Raw genomic sequence first — 17,586 nt, 5'->3', positions numbered from 1 at the left:
CAACCTATGGAGAATTTCTATCAATCTTGATAAACAAGATTATTATCAACCACGCAATGATAATGAAAAGAAAAGAATCATTCATAAAGAAAGGAAAGAACGTTGGAGAAGAAGAAGAATATTTTCTACAAAGTTTTCTCTTAGTCCACAGCCTGTGGAAAACTTATTTATTCACTTTACAACTGCAAAATTATGTGAATGCAATGTTATGAGTTCTATCAAGAATATGGGTTACTCCCTCTATTTATATATTTAGGTTAGCTTACTCCCAAATCAAAGCTCAAAACTATAAAAGCCCAAAATAGTTAACAATACTAAAAATAGGTGTCATACCCCGATTTTGATCCTGAATTTTTATGTTCGTTTGGCATGCTTGACCTAACTTTGCTTTGTTTTTATATGAGGATTGGTCTTGATTCAAAGTCATGGTGTTGTGATTGTGGATACATCTATGGTCTGGGTCATCTGAACAACCAAGTTTTCTTGTGTTTCTAACCACTTGCCAGTCACGTTATTGGTTCATGGATACTATAACCTTATGGTCTTATTTCATGGTTTTGTTCATACACATTATCAGTCAAGTTATTTTCTTCTCAAGAGTCAAACATTCAAGCCAATTGTGAAAACAATCTCCACCATTTGTTAATCCATTTCAATTTATTTCATGTCGTTGTTTCAACCATTACATTTGATTCCATACAAAAATACACAAAAATTGACACTTTGACCAACAGTTGACTTTTTGGTCAACATTGACCAAAGTCACCCAAAATCCAAAAACTCTAAATTTTTGCCACAATCATCAATCATTCGCCCATTTACAAGAAAAAATGCAAATAAATTTGAATTTTGACCAATTGTTGACTTTGGTCAACAGTTGACTTTTTGGTCAACTTTGACCAAAGTCAACCCTATGCCATTGGTCATCCCTAATCACTAAATGGCTGGCCATAACTCTCATTCCATTATCCATGTCCCTGTTATCTTTGGCTTATCCACTTGTGCTTGGCTTCTTCACTTTAAGATTAACATGGTTACAATTTCTACAGCAGTGAAGTTCTCGTGAGGAATATTTCACCGTGTCAACAACAGATACGTAAAGGAACAACAAGCAAAGCACTACTTGTCTCATCAAGTATTGGAGTTGTGGGAGTATTGATTGGGTATTCGTTATCTTGGTTGTTTAATCAAGTTCATAAAAAAAAATGTTTCGAAAACACCTTCAATGTCTACTTTGGAGCATGTTATTCTTAGACAAATACATAATGAATTTAAAGTGAAAACTACTGCAAGGTCTATAGTAGAGCATATCATCAAGAGAGTTCCATATACTATTGACCATTTTACAAAAGAATAACCAAAAGATGAGACCCGCTCAAACACCGACGCACAGTCGACATTACTCCCTGTTTCAAAAAAACAGCAGTAAATTCCACAACAAGGTCGCTGAGTTCTTTGTTCTACAAGGGTTCATCCTTGTCAAGCATTTTGGCCCCTGGGAAGTTCTCTTGCTACAGCAAGCATTGTCGGACGTTTCTGCATCAAAAGTTCAAATAAAACTGAGAATAAAAGCAATACAGCCCCAGTTTCATATACAGTATTAAAAGGGAGTTAAAGCTGAAACTTTTGACAAGGAAATATTGAACTGAAGGCTATGCTTCTGGAGCAAAAGGTTGTGTGATTTCCGTAGGGCATCACGGTCTCAAGATTTACAAGTTTCAAAGGAAATTGTACTCTAATACGCAGATATATTTGTTGAGTAGAAAACTAGTTCTTTCATTGAAAGCTTAAAAATTCAAAACTGAAAAAAATCTAAAACCTGCTTTCTTCTAGAAACTCAGGCTGGAGCTTACCTTAATAAAGTACAATGCTCCTGTTTTGAGGAGCAGCGGCTACTAACCGCGGAGTGCTTGTTGTTTCGCCTGCGGGAAACGAAGGAATTCTGAGTTCTGCTACTAATCTTGCTCCGTGGATGCTTATAGTTGCTGTTAGCTCAACTGATAGGGATCTCACTTCTGTCATCATGATAGGAAATGGCGCAAAGGCCACTGGTGAAAGTCTGAGTCTGTTTGAAATGAACGCATTGTCAAGGATAATTTCTGCTTTTCAAGCATTTGCGGGATACTTCACGCCGTATCAATCCATCAAAGCAAGTCAAAATTCCGACCAACAGAACTTGATATAAGCAAAAAGGGTAATATTGCAGTAATGCGTTGTCGTGTTTATGTGATGATGCGAACCGTCACACTAATGGTAGCTCAACAAACGGCACCATGACCCAAAATCCTGCACAGCATCAAACACAATAAGTTCTGCGTAAATTCACCAAATTTACGATGTACATGAAAAGCATGAACAAGGTTCAAAATCTTACAACGTGCTGCCTTGGGAGTCCTGGACCAGCCCGCATTTGAATGTTATGACAATGCCAATTCGGCAGAATATGAGGATGACAGCCATGGAAGGGACGGCAGACATGGATGTCTTTGCAGTAATAGAACTGGACCTCTAACTGCGACAAAAATCTTGTTGAGGTTTTTTGCAAAAGGAGTGGATACTGAAACCGTTGTTTTGATGATGGCTCGAGCTTCAAGACTAGAAAATCAAGATGCAATAGACACCGCCATAGTTGTGACGCTAGCTAATCCAAGGGAGGCACGTGCTGGTGTATGAGAAGTGCATTTCCTTCCATTAAATTCTATCAATAAATGGACATCAATGAGTTATACTGATCAAGAGGTTAAAATACATAGAGTGAGCAAAGGTGCACCAGAACAGACCCCAAACCTGGCGCACGATGAGACCGACGTTAAGCGTAGGAGTTCGAAGCCAAAGCTATCCTGCATAAATGAAGAAAATACAAGTTTAAATGATAAGATATTGAGATTTCTAAAACAAATAGAGTGATATTTATCAGAAACTTCATCAATAAAGGTCTCCTCACATGATCCTGCAACGTCACATGAGAAAACCATGCTAACTTTGTGAAATGGTCTATTCACTAGCTGGCACACCAAGAAACCAAGCCTGCGGCATCCCGTTGCCAAACCTACCAATTCGCAATGCAATTGCCAGTTGAACATGGCACCAACAACAGGAATCAAAAGCTGGCTCTGCTGTTTACCTCTTTTCGTTGAAATTGAAATCAATAATGCACGATTGCTGTCGACGAAATCAAGGCGGAGGTCTTCCATGTGGGACTTGTTGAATTACTGAGATTTGAACTGTGATTGTTGTTGCTCCCATTCCAGTAGTCTTGATGCAATTTGTTTGGTGAAAGCAATAGCAAATGTCACAAAAGTCAGTACCCAAAACAAAAAAATCAAAATAGAAGCTCAACTCAAGTCTTTGAAAACACGGAGTCAAAAATGTTTAAATTGAGCATTTGCCAATACATCAGTAAAAGTGAGTTTTGCCTAAAGGTAAAAACGAACTTCCCATCACAACATGTGAGCATTTACAGCGGTAACAAACTTATTGGCAAGTTCAAAAAAAAAAAACAATGTTTCAATGACTACAGACAAAAAAAAATCACTTGTTACCAACGGTGAAGTTTGGAGGTGGAAAGGATTGAGGGAGGGACCACCGAGCTTGAATAAGGACAAAAAAAAGAAGAGAGGCTCCCAGCATCCTCCGTACGAAGCCTCCACTACTCTGAAAAACAAACACAGTAGAGAGGTCCGGTATAAAAAGGGGTTACTATTCATGAAACCCTAGAATTTTGGGGAGAAAGAGGAGATAGCGGCGAGAAAAAGAAAAACCCTAATCAACGAAGGCGAAGGAGAAAAAGTCTGAAGAACTCTATACCTTTTACTGCCGTCGGACGAAGCTTGCATTGGAGGTGAAGGGGGAGCGCGAACCGACCGCGTTACTTTCTCAACCTCAGTTTGGATCCGTTTGTGACAGGTAAGTCACCTCCTCGAATCATTGCTTTCATTTTCTCTTTGATCTCGACCGGATTGTTTTTTTTCTTGGCCATGGAGTAGGGTTTCATGTTGATTGCTTACTGTTATGTTTGGTTTGTTGTCCATCTTCGCGACGGCTTTGAGTTGCTTACCGCTAGTTAATGAATGACTTTCCCCTTCGTGAAGTTAGGTCTCTCGTGAGGGAGGAAGATGAGTTTTGTTGGGTTTTATTGATTTTGCTCTTGCTTTCAAGTTTTATGATTATTGTTGTTTTGTTTTCTACCGTGGAATCACTTTGTTTTAACCAAGGTGTTGACCTTTCATTCCAGCCGTTTCTCATTAACAACTAGTAATGAGCCATAAATGCCAGCAACTCTCCTGATTCTAACCCCACAGCCATGCGGCTAGGGTTGTCTTTTTTTTGAAAAAATTTTAGGGACTTGGTGCTTGGGCCATCCTAGAAGCGGATCCTAACCGACCCAAACCCATGCGGTGTAAGGGTATTATGGGCTTGTTCTTAGAGCCAAAATCCAGTGGACCATATTTGCTTTTTATTGTTTTTTTTTTCGGTTAGTTAGTTTCCGCCCTCATTTTGGTATTTGTTGGTCCTAAGCCTAGCAACAGAAAACTTGTGGCCTAGTGGAGAGGGAGATTAGCTCACTGTCCCTTTGATCCTGGGTTCGATACCCAGGTGTGTTGTGTTGGTTTTTTTCAGCATTTTTTATTTTCTCCTATTTTCTTTAATTCTCACATTTAATTACTACTTAACTAACGTGTTTCTTTTGTTTATTCATTTTTATTCTTAATATAACTTAGGTGATTATTCTTTCTTTGGGATTTATGTGAATTATTTATTTTTATGTGTGGGGTATGTTTCGATCATGATAAAATCATCGCCATCTCATCGATAAAAAACCATTTAAAACCATTTTAAAATTAAAAAAAATCATATTTTCTCGATTTAATATCGAGCCCATTTTTCACACCCTCGTAAGTCGATTGCTTTTTAAGCATCGCCGTCGACCTCACATAGCTTACTCTTGGGCTTTCTTACAATGAGCCGGTTCCTTTGCACTTACACTCATACATTGTTTAATGCTTTATTATTTCATTCTTTGATTATTTGATTCGATTATATACTTGTTTATATCTTACTTGTTTGATTAACTGTGGCCTACTTGTATGGTGTTTGAGGCATATATTTATATTGCTTGATTGCCATGTCAACCCCCATTCATAACAAATGTATCCCTCTCCCATGAAATGTATAATATTCTTTCATTCTTTATTCATCTGTTAATACAAGAAATAAAATGAACACCCGATAACCATTTCAAAACAAGACCAAAACCTCGATCCAACGTCGAGTAATCATTTTTCAAAACCTAACAGAACCAGCACGTATTCCTCCACCCTTTTGTAAGTCGATTGCTTTATGCATCGCCATCAACCTTGTAAGTCGATTGCTTCATGCATCGCCATCAACCTTGTAAGTCGATTGCTTCATGCATCGCCATCTACCCTCATCCCTAACACTTCTCCTTGCTCCATTCGTCGATTCTTGTTCCGATTAGGTAGCACCCATTAGGTAGAACCCTTTGTATGATAACATAGTTAGAATCCCCATTTCCTTTGCATGCTAACATTAGGTAGATATTCCCATTTGTAAATCCTAACACTTAGGTACTTATTACATGACAACTCTAGGGCAGAGCTTCCCCACTTCTAGACCTTTCCGTGCGTCTCCGATCTTGTGGCATGTAGTCCGTTCTATTGCAAAGAGGTAACTGCCTAAGACTCGATTCAGCGAGCTGCGACACCTACTGCTAGGACGTGAACACATTGCCCACTCTCCTTTGACACAACTGGTGTCCTCCTTTGTAAGTCCATATTCATATGGCAATCCCTATGAAGGGGAACTACATCGCCCTGATCCTTGTTCCAGACGAGGTATGTAGGCAGGTGGTCGTGCGAGACCACTCCGGGCACCTTTCTTTTTTCTTTCTTTTGTGTGTTGTTGTGTGCTCGGAAGCTGATGTAAGTCCATCGAGTGGCATTCGGGTTCCAGTGTGAGTTTGTTTGGTTCGGATGCTGATGTAAGTCCAGTGATTGGTAGTCGGGCTCCACGTTTGCCCCCTTTGTGTTTGTTGGGTTCGGATGCTGATGTAAGTCCAGTGATTGGCAGTCGGGCTCCACGTTTGCCCCCTTTGTGTTTGTTGGGTTCGGATGCTGATGTAAGTCCAGTGATTGGCAGTCGGGCTCCACGTTGGTGTCGCATCACGCGAAAAACCGGCGGGAAAACAAGAACAACAGAGCCGCCACCGTGCGTTATTTATCCCAAAAGAGGGAAAGGAAACGCTCAGAGTAAACCTGGGAAAAGACATGGTCTCGCGACCAAAGAGAATGGGTTCGGGAGTCGGTTATGCGAAGGGAAGGTATTAGCACCCCTACGCATCCGTAGTACTCTACGGGATCCACGCACAAAAGGAAGGAAAATGGTTGCTATAACACTGCTCACACACACACACACTGGCTGAAAGAGACACAAGAAACTGACTGAAACTGACTCGGCAGGATACCGCATCCTGGGCCTACTTAGTCTATCAGGCATAGACATCAGAGTCGAAGTAGTTCGGACTGGGGAAACGACACATGCTCGCTAGGATATCGCATCCTATGCATACGTATCTTCTCGGACGAGAGAAGAATCAGAGCATTCGTAGCTCGGCTGACACGCGCACAAACAAACACAGGCAAAGGCAAACGTGGAGCCCGACTGCCAATCACTGGACTTATGTCAGCATCCGAACCGAAACACACACAAGAAGGCAAACATGGAGCCTGAATGCCAATTGCTGGACTTACATTAGCATCCGAACCAAACACACGCACACTGGAACCCAAATGCCACTCGATGGACTTACATCAGCTTCCAAGCACACAACAACACAACAAGTTAATAGGGAGTCGGGGACTCGAGCCTATAACTGTCAAACACACTCAAACACACAGACAACAAATTGCTAAGGAGTCAGGCACTCGAGCCTAGCAACTGTCAGACAACACACAAAAAAGAAAAAGAGCGCCCGGAGAGATCAGCTCAATCTCCTGCCTACATACTTCATCTGGTATGAAGATCAGGGCGATGTAGTTCCCCTACAGAGGGATAAAGGACTAGCCTAACCAGATAACAGAGGGAGACACAACTAGGGAGACTACGACTCGAGCCTAGATGTTATCATGCAAATCATCCCTAAGTTAAGGTTTCTAGCTAACTGGCACAGGGAGCCAACCTATCCTAAACATGACTTGCACAGGAAGCAAGCCACACACACACTTAACTTGCACAGGAAGCAAGCCAAGCAAAACCTACTTGCACAGGAAGCAAGTCTAAACTAATCCTAACTTGCACAGGAAGCAAGTCAAACAATCCTAACTTGCACAGGAAGCAAGTCAAACAATCCTACAAGCACAGATAGCACACACTATACACAAGCAAGTGGCTCAAACAAGGGTTAGGTTTTAGTCGAGGGGTCATATCAACCTCAACAAACAAACCTCTGGAACTGGGTGAATGTTGCTCTTAACCTTGCCATTGCGGGGCTAAGGTGAAGCAGATGAAAGGAGATGAGGGGTGTGCCTCATTGCTTCTATCCCTGGCCTGGGAGAGCATTTGACAAGAATGTGTGGGTTCAGAAAGTGGGAACCCTTCTACACATTTAAAACTGACTCAACTGTACAATTGTACAAGATCTTGGGTTTGTATCCGCAATGCATCAACACAGTGGTGTGAGCAAAGCAGATGACACACTGAATAGTGGGGGATAGATTGCATATCCCTACCTTCCACCAATTGCCTCTTCACTTAGGAGGACTTTGACTCTCTGCAAGGACAAAATTAAACATCCACAAACATTGCCTCTTAAGGAGGACTTCAGACAGTTGCCTGGCCAAGTAACAGGCCAGGTCTTCCAGACTACATGAAGAAAAAGAGACATACCTCAATGCAAATTGCTTATACAAGCAAAGCAAAGCAAAAAGTTCACAAGGAACTAAGCAACTAAAAGCACCTGAAACAGTCAAGCAGATGTTAGTATGTAACTTCAAAACAAAGCAAAAGAAACAGAGATCAACAGTTAATCAGGAGCAAATGGATGTGCAAGGCACAAAGCTTAAGGCATGTGAGCCAAGCCACCTACAAAACACACAAGTTAGTCATGGTATTTAGGCAAGCTCAAACAAAAAAGAATTGGTCTCATTGGTCATTTGTTGGCCAACCTGAAAACACAAGCTCAAAAGTGAGTAACAGGACCACTAGGGCAAGCCTAGGGTCAAAAATGAATGAGAAAGCCAAAACAGCAAGGGATATCCAATCAAAGTCAAGTTTAAACATTCAAGAAACACAAACAATTGGGTTCACATGCATATCAATCACTATCATCATTTCATGAACAATTTAGGTCAAAGTATAGCAAACAGAAGCTCATAGGAGTCAACAGCAAGACTTAACTCAAAAGTCAACTCAAACATTTCCAAAAATCACCAAATAAATCATAGTCAATCACAATCCACAGCATGGTAAGCATGTCAAATTTCATCTCATTTGGACAAGTGGAAGGCAGTCAATGAAAATCAGAAAGTCAAAGCAATTTTGAACATGCTCAAAGAAGTCAACCAAACATGTATCAACTTAGAAAATTCATAAATCAGAGATGGCATATGATAAATGAATGGGATCAGAACCATGGCAAAGATGAGTATGTCTAGTTATCACATATCAAATTTCATGTCCATCCAATAAAGTATGAGAATTTCACAAATGAAATGGGAACATGTGTCACACAAAGTCAACAATTGACTAGGCAGGGGAGAAAATCTCAAACAATTAGGAAATGCCACAAATAATTCCAAGAAAATTCACATGTAAACTATACATACAAGAGTAGGTTCATGCCAAAAATCAGATCAATTGGAGGTCAAGAAGCATGGTAATGAAAATCATGAAGTTGGACATCAATGGTGTGACACAAATTGTCACACCCTAATTCAAAAATTCATAACTCACAAACCACAAATGATAAATTCACAAACTCTACACCAAAATCACCATGAGTGTGTCTAGTTTAAACACAAAAATTTGGGAGCCATTGGATACATTCTCATCATTTCACAAATGTTTTGGCAAAGTGTACAAAAATTGGTCACATGTCACAAACCCTAAGGCCATTTAAAAATCACTCATCCAAAAATTCTGGAAAAATAATGATAAAATACTAGAGGTCATGATGATCATGATGCAAAAAACCCCATGATTTTTGGATTAAAAATGGATGCGCAATGATTTTTGGAAGATTGGATATCAAAGTGAAATAAAATGAAGAAATAAAATGAATTAATAAAGCAAGAATGGCATTTTTGTAAATAACCTATCCACTAACTTAAGCGCTGCGTTTTGGCCAGTAAAATGAAATGATTTGATTGGTCAATGGACCAAGGCCCTGCATGCGTACAAATGAGGCAGAAAAAATCTGGGAAAATATTTTGAAAGCTAGGGTTTCACTGTAGCATCTTCCCCAAATCGAATTTCACAAACTTGCCCAGAAATCTCAATTGAGGACATCAACATTATCAGCAAGCAATGTCCATACATAATCCAACAATGGTTTTCACTAAAACACCATACAAGTCAAGAATCGAGCAAAATAGATAAGCATCGTCAAACTTCCAAACATCATAACTCCACAGATACTCAACCAATTTTAAAACTAAAGCCATCACTAAACTCAGCATTGAAAGATCTTTTGAAAGCATGTAATAGATTCAAGAATAATGGAACTTGAAAATTTACCAAACTGAACAGGGCAATGTTGAATGTGATGCTGGAGATGCTTTCAATGCTTGACAGGTATCCAAATAGCTTCAAAGGGTCCAAGGCAAGCTGCTTGACACCTTACTTGAACTTGAATCAAGCTGGTAATGAAGATGGCCACTGAACTGGTTTTGCTTGATTTTTGAGAATGGTGATGTTTTTGATTTTCAAACAGTGAGCAATGGAGGTTTGAGACAGCTTCAATATACCCTATGGACCATGACAAACTAATTTGCTAAGCTTGGAATGACCTGAGAGTGAAAGTAGCTTTGAAAATGCAAGTTTGACACAATGTGACAAGTTGAAAAGTGATTTTGAGTTCTTGATGTTTTCTGCAGGTTTTGAGGCTTTGGACATTTGCTATATGATATTTGAGATGTGTTTGCAATGCTCTTTTGATCAACAAATGCTTAGAACAAGAGCTATCATGTTTTGGCTATTTTGTGGCTTTTTGAATGAAATGAGTTTTTGAGAATGGGAACACCATGGTTTCTGCTGGCTTGTGGCTGCCTCTAGTGGTTCAAAGGGATGCTTGGATTGTGTTCAGGGCAAGGCAAGGCTTGGTGACTTTGGAGTTTTGACAGAAAATTTGAAAATGCAAGAAGGTGAGATTTTGAGAGTGAATGAAGTTGGTTGGTCTGCTATGTTATGTTTGATGGCTGCTAAGTGACAGAAAAAATGGTGAGGAGATATTGCGTTAAGCAAGGCAGGGTTTCATTCCTTTGAAGTTTGACAGATTTTGCAAGAGTGCCAAAGTGAGTTTCTTAGCAGATGGATGATTTTCTGTGTTATGAGGCTGCTGTTGGTTGGCAAGGCAGGGTTGGTTTCCTTTGTGAGTTTTTTGGACAGAAAGTTAAAAATGCAAAGCAAGGTATCAATGGATGAATGAAGCTCTTGGTTTTTGGCTGCAATATGTGTTACTCATCACAGAAACATGATGGAGAATATGGTATTGGGCCAAGCCTTCTTTTTGGAGTTTGACAGGTTCTCTAGAAAAGTGGCCAAAGTGATTTTCAATCAATGAAGTTCTATTGGTTTTTTGCTGTCCAATGTGGCTTGTGTCTGTTTCATGTGACAGAAAAAATGGTGAGGAAGTATTGTTATCAAGCAAGGCAAGGCTTTTGTCTTTTGAAGTTTTGGACAGATTTGGTAAAATGGCCAAGAGTGAAGCTTGAGAGAATGTCAAGTTATGTTGGTTCTCTTGCAGCTAGCAGGGTTTGTTCATGACAGAAAAGGATGAATGAATGTTGAAAAACAAATGCTAGGCTTAAGTTCTTTTGGAAGTTTGGACAGAAAGTTGGAATGGCCAAAAGTGAGAAGTTTGAGAGAATGGGAAGTTGGTTGGAGGCTGCTGCTACTTCATGACAGCAAGTGAGGTTAGGATATGCTCAAGCTAGGCCAATGCAGTTCTGTCTAGGATGAGTGAGCCATGGCTTCCTTGCTGCAGTTGGATGGTGGCTAGCAGGGTTTGAAAACACAAGGCAAGACTCAGGTTTTGTTCATTGTGAGTTTGGACGGGAAATTCTAAAAATGCCAAAGCCAAAGGTCAAATGCAGGTTTTTTTTTAGGATGAGTGAGAGAAATCAGTTCTGTTGGTTTTGTTGCTGTCATTGGTTCCTCATGACAGAAAATGTTCAAGAGTTCTGTTTTATGTTGTTTGTGGCAGGGCAATGCATTTGTCACTTTGAAGTTTTGACAGCCCTTTGGAAGATGGCCAAGATGCAGTTTTTTAGCACAAGGTTTTTCTGCTGGTTTGTTGGTTGCAACTAGTTTGGTTTTGATGAATGGATGGTAAAATAACAATGCCAGGCTCAGTTCACCTTGGAAGCTCTTGACTGGCTGCTGTTGGATGTTGTTCTTGGCAAAGGCAAGTTTTACAGATTTTTTAGAAAAAAAGCAAGTGAGATCATGTTTTAGAAAATGAATGTCGTTCTGTCAGCAATGTGAGGGCTGCTATTACTGACTTCTCATGACAGAAAATCATGGACAATTCTGCTGCCTTTGTGGTACAAGGCATGGCTCATGGATATGTGGGATATGGTGGTTGCAAATTGTACTTTTCTTCCCATTTTCAAGCAACTAGGCATGGCTATGTGATGGGTGCAAGTACTTGCACGAATTTGACTTTGTACATGCTGCAAATAACATTCCAAGCAAGTTCCAATTGGCCCCAAGTGTTAAAAATGCATAATTCAAAAAGTCAACCATTGGTCAAACTTGCTAATTTCACATATGCTAGGTTCAAAAATGCCATTTTGATTGGCAAGGTTTTGGTTCATGAAATTTATATTTTTGGAAAGAGGAGATGAAATGTGACTTGTAGGAAAAAACCCCACCAAAATTGGCCAAACGGTTTGAGAGATATGGCCCTTTGAAGTTCAAGATTTTCTGAAATCGATTCGATCATAACTTGCCAACCACACATGGGAATTGAGAGTTCTTGGACTTTTTGGAAATGGGAGAACAAGATCTTCAACTTTCATGTTGGGCAAAAATTCATTTGAAGCTTGTATCATGATGTAAGTTTGAAGATCAAGACTTTCCATTTATGGCAGGTTTCAGTTACAGGTCCAGTTTCCACTTTTGGAAATTTTTGATCTGGCTTCAAATTCTTCCATGATGGTGTTTGACATGATATATGAGGACTATTTGGCCATGAATGAGCTCTCACAAACCAATTCCAATCATCAAATCACTGATTAAATGGACAGTTGACCAACAGTTGACTTTTAGGGTTTCTGTCTGACTTTGCATTGACTGATGACTTCCAAACCCTAATTCCTTGAGAACTTGACTTCAAATGATGTCCCGAGTTGTATGAACTCTTGATTATTGATCATGGTGCCCAAATTCCACAAGAATGGCCACCATCCACTGCTTTGACTGACTGTTGACTTTCTTTGACTTTTGACTGTCTGTGTATGAACTGATGACCTCTGAGCCTTCAACCCTTGACATGAACACTTCAAATGGACCTGCAAGTCATGTGAACTTTTTGGACAAACCCTAGGGCCTTGGCTCTTTGAGAAACACCCTTGCTTGCTTGATTGACTGATCTCCTGATCAGTTTGACCTAATTCCTTGATTGGCTTGCACTTGAGGCAAAAGGGACAATGCAATGCTATGCAATTGACCATGATATGCTATGACCTAATATGAAAATGTATGTACAATGATAGGTGCAAATTTGAGGTGCTACAGCTGCCCCTATTCAATCAGCTGGGAACCCGAATGGATGAGAGCAACGGCTGTCAGACTTTCAGGGTAAACAGGGATTGAATACCAAGAACCGTAGAATTTGCACAACAGGGATCCACCAATGGAAACGTCCACTGGGATTTGATATTTATTACTGGGTATTTTGTTTTGTTTTTTGGTTTTCAAAGGGTATGGCCACATCCAGACATCACAACGATGACGAATGGGAATAGAAATCACAACTAGATGCCAACGGACAACTAGGAAAAACTCGACGTTTACCAAGACCAACGGAGAGGTAACCAGACATTAATGAATGACCGGAAGGGATACAACCATACGTCAACGGACGAAATGGGAAAAACTCAACGTTTACCAAGACCAACGGAGAGGTAACCAAACATTAATGAATGAATGGAAGGGATACAACCATACGTCAACGGACGAAATGGGAAAAACTCAACGTTTACCAAGACCAACGGAGAGGTAACCAACTATTAATGAATGAATGGAAGGGATACAACCATACGTCAACGGACGAAATGGGAAAAACTCAACGTTTACCAAGACCAACGGAGAGGTAAATCCACGCGGGGACAGGTACAACTAGACATCATCGGATGACTAGGAAAAACTCGACGTTTATCGACACCAACGGAGAGGAGGATACTTCACTTGGGAAGGAGGACACAACCAAATCATCAACGGATGATCGGGAAAAACTCGACGTTTATCGACACCAACGGAGAGGAGGATACTTCACTTGGGAAGGAGGACAGAACCAAATCATCAACGGATGATCGGGAAAAACTCGACGTTTATCGACACCAACGGAGAGGAGGATACTTCACTTGGGAAGGAGGACACAACCAAATCATCAACGGATGATCGGGAAAAACTCGACGTTTATCGACACCAACGGAGAGGAGGATACTTCTTCGGTCTGAATACCGGAAAATTGGCCTTGTGCCATGAGTACATCGACCTGATCGTCGGAAACTCCTTCGGTCTGAATACCGGAAAATTGGCCTTGTGCCATGAGTACATCGACCTGATCGTCGGAAACTCCTTCGGTCTGAATACCGGAAAATTGGCCTTGTGCCATGAGTACATCGACCTGATCGTCGGAAACTCCTTCGGTCTGAATACCGGAAAATTGGCCTTGTGCCATGAGTACATCGACCTGATCGTCGGAAACTCCTTCGGTCTGAATACCGGGAAAACATAAGACATATTATCTATAGCCATCAAAACGTAGATAATACACTCGCATGGAAGATTATCCATAACCGGGTTGTAGGTTGTTAAATGAATAATCGACCGAAAAGGAAGGCATCTGGGTACCAGACTAGGTATGCAAAAGATGACCAATCAAAAGAGGATAAAGCTGCTTACTCGGAGCAAGTATCCAAAAAGAAGGGGAAGACCCAATGGGGACAATACTGCTTGATCAAGGCGAGTATCCAGAGGGGAAAGAATATCAATATCACAAACCGGATACTGATAACTGCAAAGAGGGGATTACATCTACCGGTTAGTAGGTAGAAAACCACGGAAAAGTAACCAGTCATCGATAGGATGAGCACAAAGGGTTAACTCCATCAAGGGGAGAACGTGGGATTTTACAACTACCAGCTTGTAGGTAGAAAACCACAAGGATAGGACTTACAACTACCGGGTTGTAGGTAGAGGCCAATGGAAAAGTAACCAGTCATCATCGGGATGAGCACAAGGGGTTAATTCCAACAAGGGGAGAACGTGGGATTTTACAACTACCAGCTAGTAGGTAGAAAACCACAAGGATAGGACTTACAGCTACCGGTTTGTAGGTAGAGGCCACGGAAAAATAACCAGTCATCATCGGGATGAGCGAAAAGGGTTAACTCCAACAAGGGGAGGAATGTGGGATTTTACAACTACCAGCTAGTGGGTAGAAAACCACAAAGATAGGACTTACAGCTACCGGTTTGTAGGTAGAAGCCAACAAACAGAATGAACCACAAAGGTTACCTCTGCTAGGGGATGAAAGTGGGATTTTACAACTACCAGCTAGTGGGTAGAAAACCACAAATATAGGACTTACAACTACCGGTTTGGTGGTAGAGGCCAAAAAAATCTGCTGAGGATAAGATGAATGAATGCCAGTTAGTGAGCGACTATTCATTTATGCCCCAGGGAAACACAGGAGATAGCCAACAGGAAGCCAGTTTAGGGTCGATCCAAAAAGGCAGACTGAATCAAGACTCATCCTAATGAGGAAAGAACTCAATAGGGAAAACCCATCCCGTTAGGGAGGGAACGGAAGCAACCGTCATCCACGAGGATGTGTCTCAGTGGGGAAATGGCAGGAAAAGATTGACACTTTCTGCTTAAGGGGTAGACTCTACATGGAGAGATCAGACACACCCATATCTGCTTAAGGAAAAAGACCCAAGCTGGCAAGACGCTAACAATTGGGGAGTAACACTGCTGGGGATACCCACTCGACTGAAGAATCACTTATTGGGAAAACACCAACCTCTCCACCATGCTGATGAACCCAATCCTGAAGCCGATCCAATGGCGTGATGCTAAACTCTTTCCAACAACCCAACCTCGGCTGGTCACCACGGCCTGGGGCTAATGGATATGCTTGCTATGTTGATGCATGAGTTTTTTCTTGCATTACACAATGCCCCAGGATCATGGAAATGCTATGCACTAATGATGCGATATGATATGCTTATCTAAATGATGAATACATAAACACACGCCTCCTCCAGAGACAACACCGGGGAACTCCAGGAACTGTGCTGGGGATCCTATAACCATGTCAACTTCCATCCTGCCGGGGAAAGACAAACCTTGATGGGGAAAAACCATCAACACAACCTCTGCTGGGAAGACAGCTTCAGATTCGGAAAACAGTCACAACTCCGCTGGGGATGCCGATATCAGTCTACTACGGAAACCCGTCCAATCCACTGGTAGGATGAACTTTGCTGGAGAAATAAATGCTACTCCATTAGGGACGACTCAACCAATCCATATGTAGGAGAATCACTGCTGGAGAAGTATTTCATGAGACCCGCTCCACTCGGGGAACTTGCTGAGGAAAAACCACACCATTCTGCTGAGGAGAACAATCCTAGTGGAGAGAACAACCATAGTGGCGAGAGTAACAACTCTGTCGAGGATGATAACACGTCATATCATACTGGAGATGAATTCCCACAAACCTGCTTGGGATAAGCACTCACGGCCATACTGGAGATAATAGCATCACAAAACCAATTTGTTGGGGAAAATAACTGCCAGTCGCTCAGTGGGGATTCTCAAATGGGGAAATCTGCAAGCATAGGCCTGCTGGGGAGAAGCAATCCTTAGATCTGCTGGGGAAAGAAGGTACTGTCCACAGGTATCTCTGCAGGGGAAAATAATTCTGATAGCTTCAATACTGGCTTGGGCTGGGGACGTGACAACCTTCAGGCTTGTTGAGGAGACAACGATCTCGAATCTGCCAGGGAGATCACACTCTTACTCCTCTGGGGAGATACAGCCTGTTTGACGGGGGTGTCGGTCGACTCGTCGAACACTGGTATCCATCATCCACCCATAGTGTTGACTTTCCACTTTTAAGAACTCTCAGACTCTTCTGGACTTTTCTGCTCCATCATCTTGTATTCCAAATCTCGTCCGTACTCCACGGGGATCGAACTCCTGGTATTCATACAAACTTTCCAATCATCAGACTTTGAAGAGTCTTCTTGATTAATTTTCCAGGACCGTGGTCGTAATCCTTCACCGTCTTTTCACGATTCATCTATCCCTTGCCCCTGGTTGGACTCTGAGGGGATCTCTTGTCAAAAAGGTTCAAATTACCACTGGTAAGTGAATGAAGATGTCTAACTGCACTTGCACCAGAGATCGTTAGATAAAAAAACGTGCCCCAGGTATGCCCCATGATAAGGCTCAAACAGCACTCTACTGGGGATGCCCCACAATAGAGCTAATAGGGACTTGGAGGGGGAAATGTTGCACTACTGGGGACATGAAGATGAACATCTTCAAACAACACTGCGTCGGGCAACTTCACTGAGGAGAGACCATACGAGGTTCTGCAGGACAAAGATACAGTCATGCTCGAGATACGAACAATTGTCTTATCTGTTGGTAATCATACCACCCTTGGGAGAGCACTGTGGGTTTCCTAAGTATCCTTCCATCACTGTGAACGTTCGCTTTGTTTAAGAACAGTTTTTTGTGAAAAATTTGTTTATTTTGAAAACAATGATACTTTATCAATTAAAACATGCAAAACGTTTGTTGAGTTGAAACAAATAAGAATGCAAATAATTGGATAAAAGCTCAAATTGATGTGATGGAATGGTAGTCTGCAAAGGGCGAGACTCCATGGATCTGTACAAGTTTGAAATCGGTGATATATATTGGAGAGGGCTACATTGAACATAATGACCTTTCCTCTACCATTCTGAATTTTCGATGTATTCAAAGCTTCAGTCGACGACGAATCGAGAATCCTTGACGGATGACAGATATAGAGCACAGTCTTGTCAAGATGCAGTTACTTGCCAAATCCCTAATTTTTGCCTAGATTGCCCCAGTGTGAGGTGT

At 41.3% G+C, this 17,586-nt stretch overlaps 1 long non-coding RNA gene across 3 annotated transcripts in view; it reads right to left on the bottom strand.

Moving 5' to 3' along the window:
* Positions 1-192: 192 nt before the first annotated feature.
* Positions 193-17,586, bottom strand: part of LOC127106707 (uncharacterized) — a 31,287-nt gene continuing 13,893 nt past the window's right edge. For 2 of the 3 annotated variants that reach the window (XR_007795464.1, XR_007795463.1), the window contains exons 2-7: positions 3,125-3,255; positions 2,945-3,049; positions 2,781-2,840; positions 2,375-2,698; positions 1,854-2,286; positions 193-1,536 (exon numbers count right to left, since the gene is read on the bottom strand). This is a non-coding gene — a long non-coding RNA (uncharacterized LOC127106707). Of the gene's footprint in view, positions 1,537-1,853; positions 2,287-2,374; positions 2,699-2,780; positions 2,841-2,944; positions 3,050-3,124; positions 3,256-7,905; positions 9,001-17,586 lie in introns of those variants that run through there. The other variant, XR_007795462.1, reaches the window with a different exon arrangement.

The sequence above is a fragment of the Lathyrus oleraceus genome, chromosome 7 (genome assembly GCF_024323335.1).
Source record: "Lathyrus oleraceus cultivar Zhongwan6 chromosome 7, CAAS_Psat_ZW6_1.0, whole genome shotgun sequence".
NCBI classification, from domain to species: Eukaryota; Viridiplantae; Streptophyta; class Magnoliopsida; order Fabales; family Fabaceae; genus Lathyrus; species Lathyrus oleraceus.
This window is presented reverse-complemented; position numbering and strand designations above follow the sequence as displayed.